Here is an 18,518-nt window from a genome sequence, read left to right as displayed (position 1 = left end):
ATGTTAATGTGGGCTGGACACAGTCTGGACGTTAACATGGGCTGGACACAGCCTGGATGTTATCATGGGCTGGACACAGCCTGGATGTTAACGTGGGCTGGACACAGCCTGGATGTTAACATGGGCTGGACACAGCCTGGACGTTAACATGGGCTGGACACAGTCTGGATGTTATCATGGGCTGGACACAGCCTGGATGTTATCATGGGCTGGACACAGCTGGATGTTAACATGGGCTGGACACAGCCTGGACGTTAACATGGGCTGGACACAGCCTGGATGTTAACATGGGCTGGACACAGCCTGGACGTTAACATGGGCTGGACACAGCCTGGATGTTAACATGGGCTGGACACAGCCTGGATGTTATCATGGGCTGGACACAGCCTGGACGTTAACATGGGCTGGACACAGCCTGGATGTTAACATGGGCTGAACACAGCCTGGATGTTAACATGGGCTGGACACAGCCTGGATGTTAACATGGGCTGGACACAGCCTGGATGTTAACATGGGCTGGACACAGCCTGGATGTTAACATGGGCTGGACACAGCCTGGATTTTAACATGGGCTGGACACAGCCTGGATGTTAACATGGGCTGGACACAGCCTGGATGTTTTTTTTTTTAAATAATATTTTATTGAAAATTTTTGGTCAACCAACACAGTACATTGTGCATCCTTTACACAACATTGTAACAATACAGATAATAATGACCTTTTTTATTTAAACAAGAACAAAGGAAAACAACAACAAATAAATAAATATTAAATAACAAAAATAAAAACTAGCCCTAATTGGCAACTGCCTTGTCTCAGGCCACCCCCCCACCCCCCCCAAGTCCTGGGCTGCTGCTGCTGCCTTCTTTTTTCCCCCATCTATCTTTCCGCAAGATATTCGACGAACGGTTGCCACCGCCTGGTAAACCCTTGAGCCGACCCCCTTAGGACGAACTTAATCCGCTCTAACTTTATGAACCCCGCCATATCATTTATCCAGGTCTCCACCCCCGGGGGCTTGGCTTCTTTCCACATTAGCAATATCCTGCGCCGGGCTACTAGGGACGCAAAGGCCAAAACATCGGCCTCTCTCGCCTCCTGCACTCCCGGCTCTTGTGCAACCCCAAATATAGCCAACCCCCAGCTTGGTTCGACCCGGACTCCTACTACTTTCGAAAGCACCTTTGTCACCCCCATCCAAAACCCCTGTAGTGCCGGGCATGACCAAAACATATGGGTATGATTCGCTGGGCTTCTCGAGCACCTCGCACACCTATCCTCCACCCCAAAAAATTTACTGAGCCGTGTTCCAGTCATATGTGCCCTGTGTAATACCTTAAACTGAATCAGGCTTAGCCTGGCGCACGAGGACGACGAGTTTACCCTGTTTAGGGCATCTGCCCACAGCCCCTCCTCGATCTCCTCCCCTAGCTCTTCTTCCCATTTCCCTTTTAGTTCGTCCACCATAGTCTCCCCTTCATCCCTCATTTCCCTATATATATCCGACACCTTACCGTCCCCCACCCATTTCTTCGAGATGACTCTGTCCTGCACCTCTTGTGTCGGGAGCTGCGGGAATTCCCTCACCTGTTGCCTCGCAAAAGCCCTCAATTGCATGTACCTGAATGCATTCCCTTGGGGCAACCCATATTTCTCAGTCAGCGCTCCCAGACTCGCGAACTTCCCATCCACAAATAGATCTTTCAATTGCGTTATACCTGCTCTTTGCCACATTCCATATCCCCCATCCATTCCCCCCGGGGCAAACCTATGGTTGTTTCTTATCGGGGACCCCCCCAATGCTCCGGTCTTTCCCCTATGTCGTCTCCACTGTCCCCAAATCTTCAGTGTAGCTACCACCACCGGACTCGTGGTATAGTTCCTTGGTGAGAACGGCAATGGGGCTGTCACCATAGCCTGCAGGCTGGTCCCCCTACAGGACGCCCTCTCTAATCTCTTCCACGCCGCTCCTTCCTCCTCTCCCATCCACTTACTCACCATTGAAATATTAGCGGCCCAATAATACTCACTTAGGCTCGGTAGTGCCAGCCCCCCCCTATCCCTACTACGCTGTAAGAATCCCTTCCTCACTCTCGGAGTCTTCCCGGCCCAAACAAAACCCATGATACTCTTTTCTATCCTTTTGAAAAAAGCCTTCGTGATCACCACCGGGAGGCACTGAAACACAAAGAGGAATCTCGGGAGGACCACCATCTTAACCGCCTGCACCCTCCCTGCCATTGACAATGCTACCATATCCCATCTCTTGAAATCTTCCTCCATCTGTTCCACCAACCGCGTCAAAGTTAGCCTGTGCAATGTGCCCCAATTCTTAGCTATCTGGATCCCCAGGTAACGAAAGTCTCTTGTTACCTTCCTCAACGGTAGGTCTTCTATTTCTCTACTCTGCTCCCCTGGATGCACCACAAACAGCTCACTCTTCCCCATGTTCAATTTATACCCTGAAAAATCCCCAAACTCCCCAAGTATCCGCATTATTTCTGGCATCCCCTCCGCTGGATCCGCCACATATAGTAGCAGAACATCCGCATATAAAGATACCCGGTGTTCTTCTCCTCCCCTAAGTATTCCCCTCCATCTCTTGGAACCTCTCAGCGCTATCGCCAGGGGCTCAATCGCCAGTGCAAACAGTAATGGGGACAGAGGACATCCCTGCCTTGTCCCTCTATGGAGCCGAAAATATGCCGATCCCCGTCCATTCGTGACCACACTCGCCACTGGGGCCCTATACAACAGCTGCACCCATCTAACATACCCCTCTCCAAACCCAAATCTCCTCAACACCTCCCACAGATAATCCCATTCCACTCTATCAAATGCTTTCTCGGCATCCATCGCCACTACTATCTCCGTTTCACCCTCTGGTGGGGCCATCATCATTACCCCTAACAGCCTCCGTATATTCGTGTTCAGCTGTCTCCCCTTCACAAACCCAGTTTGGTCCTCATGAACCACCCCCGGGACACATTCCTCTATTCTCATTGCCATTACCTTGGCCAGGGCCTTGGCATCCACATTGAGGAGGGAAATTGGTCTGTAGGACCCGCATTGTAGCGGATCCTTTTCCTTCTTTAAGAGAAGCGATATCGTTGCTTCTGACATAGTCGGGGGCAGTTGTCCCCTTTCCTTTGCTTCGTTAAAGGTCCTCGTCAGTAGCGGGGCGAGCAAGTCCAAATATTTTCTGTAAAATTCAACTGGGAATCCGTCCGGTCCCGGGGCCTTTCCCGTCTGCATGTTCCTAATTCCTTTCACCACTTCTTCTACCGTGATCTGTGCTCCCAGTCCCACCCTTTCCTGCTCTTCCACCTTGGGAATTTCCAGCCGATCCAAAAAATCCATCATTCTCTCCCTCCCATCCGGGGGTTGAACTTCATACAATTTTTTATAAAATGTCTTGAACACTTCGTTCACTCTCTCCGCTCCCCGCTCCGTCTCTCCTTCCTCGTCCCTCACCCCCCCTATTTCCCTCGCTGCTCCCCTTTTCCTCAATTGGTGTGCCAGCAATCTGCTTGCCTTCTCTCCATATTCATACTGTACACCCTGCGCCTTCCTCCATTGTGCCTCTGCAGTGCCTGTAGTCAGCAAGTCAAATTCCACATGCAGCTTTTGCCTTTCCCTGTACAGTCCCTCCTCCGGTGCTTCCGCATATTGTCTATCCACCCTCAAAAGTTCTTGCAGCAACCGCTCCCGTTCCTTACTCTCCTGCTTCCCTTTATGTGTCCTTATTGATATCAGCTCCCCCCTAACCACCGCCTTCAACGCCTCCCAGACCACTCCCACCTGAACCTCCCCATTGTCATTGAGTTCCAAGTACTTTTCAATGCATCCCCTCACCCTTAGGCACACCCCCTCATCCGCCATTAGTCCCATGTCCATTCTCCAGGGTGGGCGCCCTCTTGTTTCCTCCCCTATCTCCAAGTCTACCCAGTGTGGGGCATGATCCGAAATGGCTATAGCCGTATATTCCGTTCCCCTCACCCTCGGGATCAATGCCCTACCCAACACAAAAAAGTCTATGCGTGAATAGACTTTATGGACATAGGAGAAAAACGAGAACTCCTTACTCCTAGGTCTACTGAATCTCCACGGGTCCACCCCTCCCATCTGCTCCATAAAATCCTTAAGCACCTTGGCTGCTGCCGGCCTCCTACCAGTCCTGGACTTCGACCTATCCAGCCTTGGTTCCAACACCGTGTTAAAGTCTCCCCCCATTATCAGCTTTCCGGTCTCTAGGTCTGGGATGCGTCCTAGCATTCGCCTCATAAAGTTGGCATCATCCCAGTTCGGGGCATACACGTTTACCAAAACCACCATCTCTCCCTGTAATTTGCCACTCACCATCACGTATCTGCCCCCGTTATCCGCCACTATAGTCTTCGCCTCGAACATTACCCGCTTCCCCACTAATATAGCCACCCACCTGTTTTTCGCATCCAGCCCCGAATGGAACACCTGCCCTACCCATCCTTTGCGCAACCTAACCTGGTCTATCAGTTTCAGGTGCGTTTCCTGTAGCATAACCACATCTGCTTTAAGTTTCTTAAGGTGTGCGAGTACTCGTGCCCTCTTTATCGGCCCGTTAAGCCCCCTCACGTTCCACGTGATCAGCCGAGTTGGGGGGCTTCCCACCCCCCCCCCTTGCCGGTTAGCCATCATCTTTTTCCAGCTTCTCACCCAGTTCCCACGCAGCTGTATCTCTCCCAGACGGTGCCCCCCCGCCCATCCTTTCCCGTACCCACTCCCCCCTTTCCCCAGCAGCAGCAACCCAGTAATTCCCCCCTCCCCCCCCCCCCTGCTAGACCCCCCGCTAGCGTAATTACTCCCCCCATGTTGCTCCCAGAAGTCAGCAAACTCTGGCTGACCTCGGCTTCCCCCCGTGATCACGGCTCGCACCGTGCGACGCCCCCTCCTTCCTGCTTCTCTATTCCCGCCATAATTATCATAGCGCGGGAACCAAGCCCGCGCCTCTCCCTCGGCCCCGCCTCCCATGGCCAACGCCCCATCTCCTCTCCCTCCCCACCTCCCCCCATCACCACCTGTGGGAGAAAGAAAAGTTACCATACCGCAGGATCAAAACATAAAACCCCTCTTCGCCCCCCCCCATTCGCCCCACCACTTTGTCCAAACGTTCATTTTCATAATCCAATCATTCCAATTTTTCTTCTACAATAAAAGTCCACGCTTCATCCGCCGTTTCAAAGTAGTGGTGCCTCCCTTGATATGTGACCCACAGTCTTGCCGGTTGCAGCATTCCAAATTTTATCTTCTTTTTGTGAAGTACCGCTTTGGCCCGATTAAAGCTCGCCCTCCTTCTCGCCACCTCCGCACTCCAATCTTGATAAACGCGGATCACCGCGTTCTCCCATTTACTACACCGAGTTTTCTTCGCCCATCTAAGGACCATTTCTCTATCCTTAAAACGGAGGAATCTCACCACTATGGCTCTGGGAGTTTCTCCTGCTCTCGATCCTCGCACCATAACTCGGTATGCTCCCTCCACCTCCAACGGACCCGTCGGGGCCTCCGCTCCCATTAACGAGTGCAGCATCGTGCTCACATATGCCCCGACCTCCGCCCCCTCCACACCTTCAGGAAGGCCAAGAATCCTCAAGTTGTTCCTCCTTGCGTTGTTTTCCAGTGCCTCCAACCTCTCCACAGATCGTTTCTGGTGTGCCTCCTGTGTCTCCGACTTCACCACCAGGCCCTGTATATCGTTCTCATTCTCTGCTGCTTTCGCCTTCACGACCCGAAGCTCCTGCTCCTGGGTCTTTTGTTCCTCTTTCAGCCCTTCAATCGCCTGTAATATCGGGGCCAACAACTCTTTCTTCATTTCCTTTTTTATCTCCTCCACGCAGCGTTTCAAGAACTCTTGTTGTTCAGGGCCCCATATGAAACTGCCACCTTCCGACGCCATCTTGGTTTCTGCTTGCCTTCCTTGCCGTTGTTCCAAAGGATCCGCTGCAATCCGGCCACTTTCCTCTCCTTTTTCCATCCGTGTCCAGGGGGAATACCCTTCTGGTTTACCGCACGGTGTTTTTAGCCGTTAAAATTGCCGTTGGGGCTCCTATCAAGAGCCCAAAAGTCCGTTCCACCGGGAGCTGCCGAAACGTGCGACTCAGCTGGTCATCGCCGCACCCGGAAGTCCACAGCCTGGATGTTAACATGGGCTGGACACAGCCTGGATGTTAACATGGGCTGGACACAGTCTGTATGTTAACGTGGGTTGGACACAGTCTGTATGTTAACGTGGCCTGGACACAGCCTGGATGTTAACGTGGCCTGGACACAGCCTGGACGTTAACATGGCCTGGACGTTAACATGGCCTGGACGTTAACATGGGCTGGACACAGTCTGGACGTTAACATGGGCTGGACACAGCCTGGACACAGCCTGGACGTTAACATGGGCTGGACACAGCCTGGACGTTAACATGGGCTGGACACAGACTGGACGTTAACATGGGCTGGACACAGACTGGACGTTAACATGGGCTGGACACAGCCTGGACGCTAACATGGGCTGGACACAGTCTGTATGTTAACATGGGCTGGACACAGTCTGGATGTTAACATGGGCTGGACACAGTCTGGATGTTAACATGGGCTGGACACAGTCTGGATGTTAACATGGGCTGGACACAGTCTGGATGTTAACATGGGCTGGACACAGCCTGGATGTTAACATGGGCTGGACACAGCCTGGATGTTAACATGGGCTGGACACAGTCTGGATGTTAACATGGGCTGGACACAGCCTGGATGTTAACATGGGCTGGACACAGCCTGGATGTTAACATGGGCTGGACACAGTCTGGATGTTAACATGGGCTGGACACAGTCTGGATGTTAACATGGGCTGGACACAGTCTGGATGTTAACATGGGCTGGACACAGTCTGGATGTTGACATGGGCTGGACACAGTCTGGATGTTAACATGGGCTGGACACAGCCTGGATGTTAACATGGGCTGGACACAGCCTGGATGTTAACATGGGCTGGACACAGCTGGACGTTAACATTGCCTGGACACAGCCTGGACGTTAACATGGGCTGGACACAGCCTGGATGTTATCATGGGCTGGACACAGCCTGGACGTTAACATGGGCTGGACACAGCCTGGATGTTAACATGGGCTGGACACAGTCTGGATGTTAACATGGGCTGGACACAGCCTGGATGTTAACATGGGCTGGACACAGCTGGACGTTAACATTGCCTGGACACAGCCTGGACGTTAACATGGGCTGGACACCGCCTGGATGTTAACATGGGCTGGACACAGCCTGGATGTTAACATGGGCTGGACACAGCCTTGATGTTATCATGGGCTGGACACAGCCTGGACGTTAACATGGGCTGGACACTGCCTGGATGTTATCATGGGCTGGACACAGCCTGGATGTTAACATGGGCTGGACACAGCTGGACGTTAACATTGCCTGGACACAGTCTGGACGTTAACATGGGCTGGACACAGCCTGGATGTTATCATGGGCTGGACACAGCCTGGATGTTAACATGGGCTGGACACAGTCTGGATGTTAACATGGGCTGGACACAGACTGGACGTTAACATGGGCTGGACACAGCCTGGATGTTAACATGGGCTGGACACAGCCTGGATGTTAACATGGGCTGGACACAGTCTGGATGTTAACATGGGCTGGACACAGCCTGGATGTTAACATGGGCTGGACACAGCCTGGATTTTAACATGGGCTGGACACAGCCTGGATGATAACATGGGCTGGACACAGCCTGGACGTTAACATGGGCTGGACACAGCCTGGATTTTAACATGGGCTGGACACAGCCTGGATTTTAACATGGGCTGGGCACAGCCTGGATTTTAACATGGGCTGGACACAGCCTGGATGTTAACATGGGCTGGACACAGTCTGTATGTTAATGTGGGTTGGACACAGCCTGGATGTTAGCATGGCCTGGACGTTAACATGGCCTGGACACAGCCTGGACGTTAACATGGGCTGGACACAGTCTGGATGTTGGACGTTAACATGGGCTGGATACAGCCTGGACGTTAACATGGGCTGGATACAGCCTGGACGTTAACATGGGCTGGATACAGCCTGGACGTTAACATGGGCTGGATACAGCCTGGACGTTAACATGGGCTGGACACAGCCTGGATGTTAACATGGGTTGGACAGAGTCTGGATGTTAACATGGGCTGGACACAGCCTGGACGTTAACATAGGCTGGACACAGCCTGGATGTTAACATGGGTTGGACAGAGTCTGGATGTTAACATGGGCTGGACACAGCCTGGACGTTAACATGGGTTGGACACAGCCTGGACGTTAACATGGGCTGGACACAGCCTGGATGTTAACATGGGCTGGACACAGCCTGGATGTTAACATGGGCTGGACACAGCCTGGATGTTAACATGGGCTGGACACAGCCTGGACGTTAACATGGGCTGGACACAGCCTGGATTTTAACATGGGCTGGACACAGCCTGGATTTTAACATGGGCTGGACACAGCCTGGATTTTAACATGGGCTGGACACAGCCTGGATTTTAACATGGGCTGGACACAGCCTGGATGTTAACATGGGCTGGACACAGCCTGGATGTTAACATGGGCTGGACACAGCCTGGATGTTAACATGGGCTGGACACAGCCTGGACGTTAACATGGGCTGGACACAGCCTGGATTTTAACATGGGCTGGACACAGCCTGGATTTTAACATGGGCTGGGCACAGCCTGGATGTTAACATGGGCTGGACACAGCCTGGATGTTTTTTTTTTTAAATAATATTTTATTGAAAATTTTTGGTCAACCAACACAGTACATTGTGCATCCTTTACACAACATTGTAACAATACAGATAATAATGACCTTTTTTATTTAAACAAGAACAAAAGAAAACAACAACAAATAAATACATATTAAATAACAAAAATAAAAACTAGCCCTAATTGGCAACTGCCTTGTCACAGGCCACCCCCCCCCCCCCCCGCCCCCCACACCCCCACCCCCCCCAAGTCCTGGGCTGCTGCTGCTGCCTTCTTTTTTCCCCCATCTATCTTTCCGCAAGATATTCGACGAACGGTTGCCACCGCCTGGTAAACCCTTGAGCCGACCCCCTTAGGACGAACTTAATCCGCTCTAACTTTATGAACCCCGCCATATCATTTATCCAGGTCTCCACCCCCGGGGGCTTGGCTTCTTTCCACATTAGCAATATCCTGCGCCGGGCTACTAGGGACGCAAAGGCCAAAACATCGGCCTCTCTCGCCTCCTGCACTCCCGGCTCTTGTGCAACCCCAAATATAGCCAACCCCCAGCTTGGTTCGACCCGGACTCCTACTACTTTCGAAAGCACCTTTGTCACCCCCATCCAAAACCCCTGTAGTGCCGGGCATGACCAAAACATATGGGTATGATTCGCTGGGCTTCTCGAGCACCTCGCACACCTATCCTCCACCCCAAAAAATTTACTGAGCCGTGTTCCAGTCATATGTGCCCTGTGTAATACTTTAAACTGAATCAGGCTTAGCCTGGCGCACGAGGACGACGAGTTTACCCTGTTTAGGGCATCTGCCCACAGCCCCTCCTCGATCTCCTCCCCTAGCTCTTCTTCCCATTTCCCTTTTAGTTCGTCCACCATAGTCTCCCCTTCATCCCTCATTTCCCTATATATATCCGACACCTTACCGTCCCCCACCCATTTCTTCGAGATGACTCTGTCCTGCACCTCTTGTGTCGGGAGCTGCGGGAATTCCCTCACCTGTTGCCTCGCAAAAGCCCTCAATTGCATGTACCTGAATGCATTCCCTTGGGGCAACCCATATTTCTCAGTCAGCGCTCCCAGACTCGCGAACTTCCCATCCACAAATAGATCTTTCAATTGCGTTATACCTGCTCTTTGCCACATTCCATATCCCCCATCCATTCCCCCCGGGGCAAACCTATGGTTGTTTCTTATCGGGGACCCCCCCAATGCTCCGGTCTTTCCCCTATGTCGTCTCCACTGTCCCCAAATCTTCAGTGTAGCTACCACCACCGGACTCGTGGTATAGTTCCTTGGTGAGAACGGCAATGGGGCTGTCACCATAGCCTGCAGGCTGGTCCCCCTACAGGACGCCCTCTCTAATCTCTTCCACGCCGCTCCTTCCTCCTCTCCCATCCACTTACTCACCATTGAAATATTAGCGGCCCAATAATACTCACTTAGGCTCGGTAGTGCCAGCCCCCCCCTATCCCTACTACGCTGTAAGAATCCCTTCCTCACTCTCGGAGTCTTCCCGGCCCAAACAAAACCCATGATACTCTTTTCTATCCTTTTGAAAAAAGCCTTCGTGATCACCACCGGGAGGCACTGAAACACAAAGAGGAATCTCGGGAGGACCACCATCTTAACCGCCTGCACCCTCCCTGCCATTGACAATGCTACCATATCCCATCTCTTGAAATCTTCCTCCATCTGTTCCACCAACCGCGTCAAAGTTAGCCTGTGCAATGTGCCCCAATTCTTAGCTATCTGGATCCCCAGGTAACGAAAGTCTCTTGTTACCTTCCTCAACGGTAGGTCTTCTATTTCTCTACTCTGCTCCCCTGGATGCACCACAAACAGCTCACTCTTCCCCATGTTCAATTTATACCCTGAAAAATCCCCAAACTCCCCAAGTATCCGCATTATTTCTGGCATCCCCTCCGCTGGATCCGCCACATATAGTAGCAGAACATCCGCATATAAAGATACCCGGTGTTCTTCTCCTCCCCTAAGTATTCCCCTCCATCTCTTGGAACCTCTCAGCGCTATCGCCAGGGGCTCAATCGCCAGTGCAAACAGTAATGGGGACAGAGGACATCCCTGCCTTGTCCCTCTATGGAGCCGAAAATATGCCGATCCCCGTCCATTCGTGACCACACTCGCCACTGGGGCCCTATACAACAGCTGCACCCATCTAACATACCCCTCTCCAAACCCAAATCTCCTCAACACCTCCCACAGATAATCCCATTCCACTCTATCAAATGCTTTCTCGGCATCCATCGCCACTACTATCTCCGTTTCACCCTCTGGTGGGGCCATCATCATTACCCCTAACAGCCTCCGTATATTCGTGTTCAGCTGTCTCCCCTTCACAAACCCAGTTTGGTCCTCATGAACCACCCCCGGGACACATTCCTCTATTCTCATTGCCATTACCTTGGCCAGGGCCTTGGCATCCACATTGAGGAGGGAAATTGGTCTGTAGGACCCGCATTGTAGCGGATCCTTTTCCTTCTTTAAGAGAAGCGATATCGTTGCTTCTGACATAGTCGGGGGCAGTTGTCCCCTTTCCTTTGCTTCGTTAAAGGTCCTCGTCAGTAGCGGGGCGAGCAAGTCCAAATATTTTCTGTAAAATTCAACTGGGAATCCGTCCGGTCCCGGGGCCTTTCCCGTCTGCATGTTCCTAATTCCTTTCACCACTTCTTCTACCGTGATCTGTGCTCCCAGTCCCACCCTTTCCTGCTCTTCCACCTTGGGAATTTCCAGCCGATCCAAAAAATCCATCATTCTCTCCCTCCCATCCGGGGGTTGAACTTCATACAATTTTTTATAAAATGTCTTGAACACTTCGTTCACTCTCTCCGCTCCCCGCTCCGTCTCTCCTTCCTCGTCCCTCACCCCCCCTATTTCCCTCGCTGCTCCCCTTTTCCTCAATTGGTGTGCCAGCAATCTGCTTGCCTTCTCTCCATATTCATACTGTACACCCTGCGCCTTCCTCCATTGTGCCTCTGCAGTGCCTGTAGTCAGCAAGTCAAATTCCACATGCAGCCTTTGCCTTTCCCTGTACAGTCCCTCCTCCGGTGCTTCCGCATATTGTCTATCCACCCTCAAAAGTTCTTGCAGCAACCGCTCCCGTTCCTTACTCTCCTGCTTCCCTTTATGTGTCCTTATTGATATCAGCTCCCCCCTAACCACCGCCTTCAACGCCTCCCAGACCACTCCCACCTGAACCTCCCCATTGTCATTGAGTTCCAAGTACTTTTCAATGCATCCCCTCACCCTTAGGCACACCCCCTCATCCGCCATTAGTCCCATGTCCATTCTCCAGGGTGGGCGCCCTCTTGTTTCCTCCCCTATCTCCAAGTCTACCCAGTGTGGGGCATGATCCGAAATGGCTATAGCCGTATATTCCGTTCCCCTCACCCTCGGGATCAATGCCCTACCCAACACAAAAAAGTCTATGCGTGAATAGACTTTATGGACATAGGAGAAAAACGAGAACTCCTTACTCCTAGGTCTACTGAATCTCCACGGGTCCACCCCTCCCATCTGCTCCATAAAATCCTTAAGCACCTTGGCTGCTGCCGGCCTCCTACCAGTCCTGGACTTCGACCTATCCAGCCTTGGTTCCAACACCGTGTTAAAGTCTCCCCCCATTATCAGCTTTCCGGTCTCTAGGTCTGGGATGCGTCCTAGCATTCGCCTCATAAAGTTGGCATCATCCCAGTTCGGGGCATACACGTTTACCAAAACCACCATCTCTCCCTGTAATTTGCCACTCACCATCACGTATCTGCCCCCGTTATCCGCCACTATAGTCTTCGCCTCGAACATTACCCGCTTCCCCACTAATATAGCCACCCCCCTGTTTTTCGCATCCAGCCCCGAATGGAACACCTGCCCTACCCATCCTTTGCGCAACCTAACCTGGTCTATCAGTTTCAGGTGCGTTTCCTGTAGCATAACCACATCTGCTTTAAGTTTCTTAAGGTGTGCGAGTACTCGTGCCCTCTTTATCGGCCCGTTAAGCCCCCTCACGTTCCACGTGATCAGCCGAGTTGGGGGGCTTCCCACCCCCCCCCCTTGCCGGTTAGCCATCATCTTTTTCCAGCTTCTCACCCAGTTCCCACGCAGCTGTATCTCTCCCAGACGGTGCCCCCCCGCCCATCCTTTCCCGTACCCACTCCCCCCTTTCCCCAGCAGCAGCAACCCAGTAATTCCCCCCTCCCCCCCCCCCCTGCTAGACCCCCCGCTAGCGTAATTACTCCCCCCATGTTGCTCCCAGAAGTCAGCAAACTCTGGCTGACCTCGGCTTCCCCCGTGATCACGGCTCGCACCGTGCGACGCCCCCTCCTTCCTGCTTCTCTATTCCCGCCATAATTATCATAGCGCGGGAACCAAGCCCGCGCCTCTCCCTCGGCCCCGCCTCCCATGGCCAACGCCCCATCTCCTCTCCCTCCCCACCTCCCCCCATCACCACCTGTGGGAGAAAGAAAAGTTACCATACCGCAGGATCAAAACATAAAACCCCTCTTCGCCCCCCCCATTCGCCCCACCACTTTGTCCAAACGTTCATTTTCATAATCCAATCATTCCAATTTTTCTTCTACAATAAAAGTCCACGCTTCATCCGCCGTTTCAAAGTAGTGGTGCCTCCCTTGATATGTGACCCACAGTCTTGCCGGTTGCAGCATTCCAAATTTTATCTTCTTTTTGTGAAGTACCGCTTTGGCCCGATTAAAGCTCGCCCTCCTTCTCGCCACCTCCGCACTCCAATCTTGATAAACGCGGATCACCGCGTTCTCCCATTTACTACACCGAGTTTTCTTCGCCCATCTAAGGACCATTTCTCTATCCTTAAAACGGAGGAATCTCACCACTATGGCTCTGGGAGTTTCTCCTGCTCTCGATCCTCGCACCATAACTCGGTATGCTCCCTCCACCTCCAACGGACCCGTCGGGGCCTCCGCTCCCATTAACGAGTGCAGCATCGTGCTCACATATGCCCCGACCTCCGCCCCCTCCACACCTTCAGGAAGGCCAAGAATCCTCAAGTTGTTCCTCCTTGCGTTGTTTTCCAGTGCCTCCAACCTCTCCACAGATCGTTTCTGGTGTGCCTCCTGTGTCTCCGACTTCACCACCAGGCCCTGTATATCGTTCTCATTCTCTGCTGCTTTCGCCTTCACGACCCGAAGCTCCTGCTCCTGGGTCTTTTGTTCCTCTTTCAGCCCTTCAATCGCCTGTAATATCGGGGCCAACAACTTTTTCTTCATTTCCTTTTTTATCTCCTCCACGCAGCGTTTCAAGAACTCTTGTTGTTCAGGGCCCCATATGAAACTGCCACCTTCCGACGCCATCTTGGTTTCTGCTTGCCTTCCTTGCCGTTGTTCCAAAGGATCCGCTGCAATCCGGCCACTTTCCTCTCCTTTTTCCATCCGTGTCCAGGGGGAATACCCTTCTGGTTTACCGCACGGTGTTTTTAGCCGTTAAAATTGCCGTTGGGGCTCCTATCAAGAGCCCAAAAGTCCGTTCCACCGGGAGCTGCCGAAACGTGCGACTCAGCTGGTCATCGCCGCACCCGGAAGTCCACAGCCTGGATGTTAACATGGGCTGGACACAGCCTGGATGTTAACATGGGCTGGACACAGTCTGTATGTTAACGTGGGTTGGACACAGTCTGTATGTTAATGTGGCCTGGACACAGCCTGGATGTTAACATGGCCTGGACACAGCCTGGACGTTAACATGGCCTGGACGTTAACATGGCCTGGACGTTAACATGGGCTGGACACAGTCTGGACGTTAACATGGGCTGGACACAGCCTGGACACAGCCTGGACGTTAACATGGGCTGGACACAGCCTGGACGTTAACATGGGCTGGACACAGACTGGACGTTAACATGGGCTGGACACAGCCTGGACGTTAACATGGGCTGGACACAGCCTGGACGTTAACATGGGCTGGACACAGTCTGTATGTTAACATGGGCTGGACACAGTCTGGATGTTAACATGGGCTGGACACAGTCTGGATGTTAACATGGGCTGGACACAGCCTGGATGTTAACATGGGCTGGACACAGCCTGGATGTTAACATGGGCTGGACACAGCTGGACGTTAACATTGCCTGGACACAGCCTGGACGTTAACATGGGCTGGACACAGCCTGGATGTTATCATGGGCTGGACACAGCCTGGACGTTAACATGGGCTGGACACAGCCTGGATGTTAACATGGGCTGGACACAGTCTGGATGTTAACATGGGCTGGACACAGCCTGGATGTTAACATGGGCTGGACACAGCTGGACGTTAACATTGCCTGGACACAGCCTGGACGTTAACATGGGCTGGACACCGCCTGGATGTTAACATGGGCTGGACACAGACTGGACGTTAACATGGGCTGGACACAGCCTGGATGTTAACATGGGCTGGACACAGTCTGGATGTTAACATGGGCTGGACACAGTCTGGATGTTAACATGGGCTGGACACAGCCTGGATGTTAACATGGGCTGGACACAGCCTGGATTTTAACATGGGCTGGACACAGCCTGGATGTTAACATGGGCTGGACACAGCCTGGACGTTAACATGGGCTGGACACAGCCTGGATTTTAACATGGGCTGGACACAGCCTGGATTTTAACATGGGCTGGGCACAGCCTGGATTTTAACATGGGCTGGACACAGCCTGGATGTTAACATGGGCTGGACACAGTCTGTATGTTAATGTGGGTTGGACACAGCCTGGATGTTAGCATGGCCTGGACGTTAACATGGCCTGGACACAGCCTGGACGTTAACATGGGCTGGACACAGTCTGGATGTTGGACGTTAACATGGGCTGGATACAGCCTGGACGTTAACATGGGCTGGATACAGCCTGGACGTTAACATGGGCTGGATACAGCCTGGACGTTAACATGGGCTGGATACAGCCTGGACGTTAACATGGGCTGGATACAGCCTGGACGTTAACATGGGCTGGACACAGCCTGGATGTTAACATGGGTTGGACAGAGTCTGGATGTTAACATGGGCTGGACACAGCCTGGACGTTAACATGGGCTGGACACAGCCTGGATGTTAACATGGGTTGGACAGAGTCTGGATGTTAACATGGGCTGGACACAGCCTGGACGTTAACATGGGTTGGACACAGCCTGGATGTTAACATGGGCTGGACACAGCCTGGATGTTAACATGGGCTGGACACAGCCTGGATGTTAACATGGGCTGGACACAGCCTGGATGTTAACATGGGCTGGACACAGCCTGGACGTTAACATGGGCTGGACACAGCCTGGATTTTAACATGGGCTGGACACAGCCTGGATTTTAACATGGGCTGGACACAGCCTGGATTTTAACATGGGCTGGACACAGCCTGGATGTTAACATGGGCTGGACACAGCCTGGATGTTAACATGGGCTGGACACAGCCTGGATGTTAACATGGGCTGGACACAGCCTGGATGTTAACATGGGCTGGACACAGCCTGGACGTTAACATGGGCTGGACACAGCCTGGATTTTAACATGGGCTGGACACAGCCTGGATTTTAACATGGGCTGGGCACAGCCTGGATTTTAACATGGGCTGGACACAGCCTGGATGTTAACATGGGCTGGACACAGTCTGTATGTTAATGTGGGTTGGACACAGCCTGGATGTTAGCATGGCCTGGACGTTAACATGGCCTGGACACAGCCTGGACGTTAACATGGGCTGGACACAGTCTGGATGTTGGACGTTAACATGGGCTGGATACAGCCTGGACGTTAACATGGGCTGGACACAGCCTGGACGTTAACATGGGCTGGACACAACCTGGACGTTAACATGGGCTGGATACAGCCTGGACGTTAACATGGGCTGGATACAGCCTGGACGTTAACATGGGCTGGATACAGCCTGGACGTTAACAAGGGCTGGACACAGCCTGGATGTTAACATGGGTTGGACAGAGTCTGGATGTTAACATGGGCTGGACACAGCCTGGACGTTAACATGGGCTGGACACAGCCTGGATGTTAACATAGGCTGGACACAGTCTGCATGTTAACATGGGCTGAACACAGCTAGAGTTTAACATTGCCTGGACACAGCCTGGATGTTAACATGGGCTGGACACAGCCTGGATGTTAACATTGCCTGGACACAGTCTGGAAGTTAACATTGCCTGGACACAGCCTGGATTTTAACATAGAATGGACACAGCCTGGATGTTCACATGGGCTGCATCTTCCAGTCCCACTGAACTCAATGGCAAGTTGCCTGACTTTCCCTTGCTGCTGCCTTGAACCGCGGTTCAACTTTGGTGTGACCAGAAGATCTCCCGGCAAGTTTTAAAGGTTGGGTTTGGCCCCATACTGGAGACCTGTGCACAAAAGTGCCAACTGATTAGTGGTTTCCTGATAAAGAAATAACTTACATTTCCATCGCACCTTTCAAACCCTCTCAATGTTGCAAAATGTTTTCATTTGAGGCATTCTGCTGCCAGTGGGCAGAAAATATGGCAGCCATTTTGTGAACAATGGACTCGGATAAACAGCCGTGTAATAACGACCAGCTCATTTGTTTTTAGTGATGTAGACACCTGGGGAGACCATTCCTGCTTTTCTTCCTAAATAGCACCACAAGATCTTTTACAGTCACCTGAGAGATCAGGCGTGGACCTCGATTTAACCTTTTACACAAAGATGCACAGCTAACAGTGCAGCACTCCCCAGTACTGAACGGCAGAGTCAACTTAGATGACTGCTCAAAACTTTGGAGCAGGAGTTGAACTCACAACTGAGCCAAAGGCGGCAGTGCTGCCCACTGAGGCACAGTGGATGCCTTATGAATCTTAGTCATAGATCCAGAAGAGGTTAATTTCTCCCAACATTCAACAGCTTGCAATGGAAAGCAAAGTTTCCAGGTACGTATAATTGGTCGTGCTTTCACAGTTCCACTTCAATGCACCTCAGCTGATCTTGTTTCATGTAGTTCAATCCAGCCTCAGCCATCTCCTTGTGCAAATAATGCTGAATCATGGAAGAACGAATTACTGTTAATACTGTGGGTCACTGGCTGGCCAGTGCTTCAGCACAATCCAACAAGTGTAACATTTCATGCGGCTCTAATCCAGTTCCAGTCTAATAAACTTCAATTCACCCTGCTCCAGCTGGTTCAATTCAGCTGCAGTCTGGTCCAGTTTAGTTCATTCTATCCAGTGTGGTATTATTCTAATTCCAATTTCATACACATCCACTCAATCTTTTTCTATGTGTATTGCTGGAGTTCTGTACAATCAGTTCAAATCTCTTGTCCAACTTGACACAAAGCTCCACCAAACCCAAGCCAATATTTGTTTTGCAGCAATGAGGGGCCAATGAATTCAGTCTGTTTTGATAGAAGTAGGAGGTGATGAACCAGGTTGGGAAAGAGCAGCAAGATGTCACTGTAACTGCATTTGCTCAACAGGCAGATTTTTAAGATGAAGGGAAGGTAAAGGGAGGGTTCCTGTGAAAGGATGTGTGGGAATCAGAGGTGGTTTAATGAATCCTGATGTTAACAAAGACACAGTGAGGATAAATAGGGCAGGGTTTTGGGTCAGGATCCCAACATTAGGAGGTCAAATAGGGCTCACAGACTGTGCATGGCATGGGAAACCATCATCCCGGCAGGGAATTTCCTTGAATTGGCCAATTAATGGCCAGAGCCTGAGCTGACCTTCCACTTAAGGGTA

Source organism: Scyliorhinus torazame, chromosome 17, assembly GCF_047496885.1.
Source record: "Scyliorhinus torazame isolate Kashiwa2021f chromosome 17, sScyTor2.1, whole genome shotgun sequence".
Taxonomy (NCBI): Eukaryota; Metazoa; Chordata; class Chondrichthyes; order Carcharhiniformes; family Scyliorhinidae; genus Scyliorhinus; species Scyliorhinus torazame.
The sequence above is the reverse complement of the archived record's forward strand: the minus strand, read 5'-3'. Positions refer to the sequence as shown.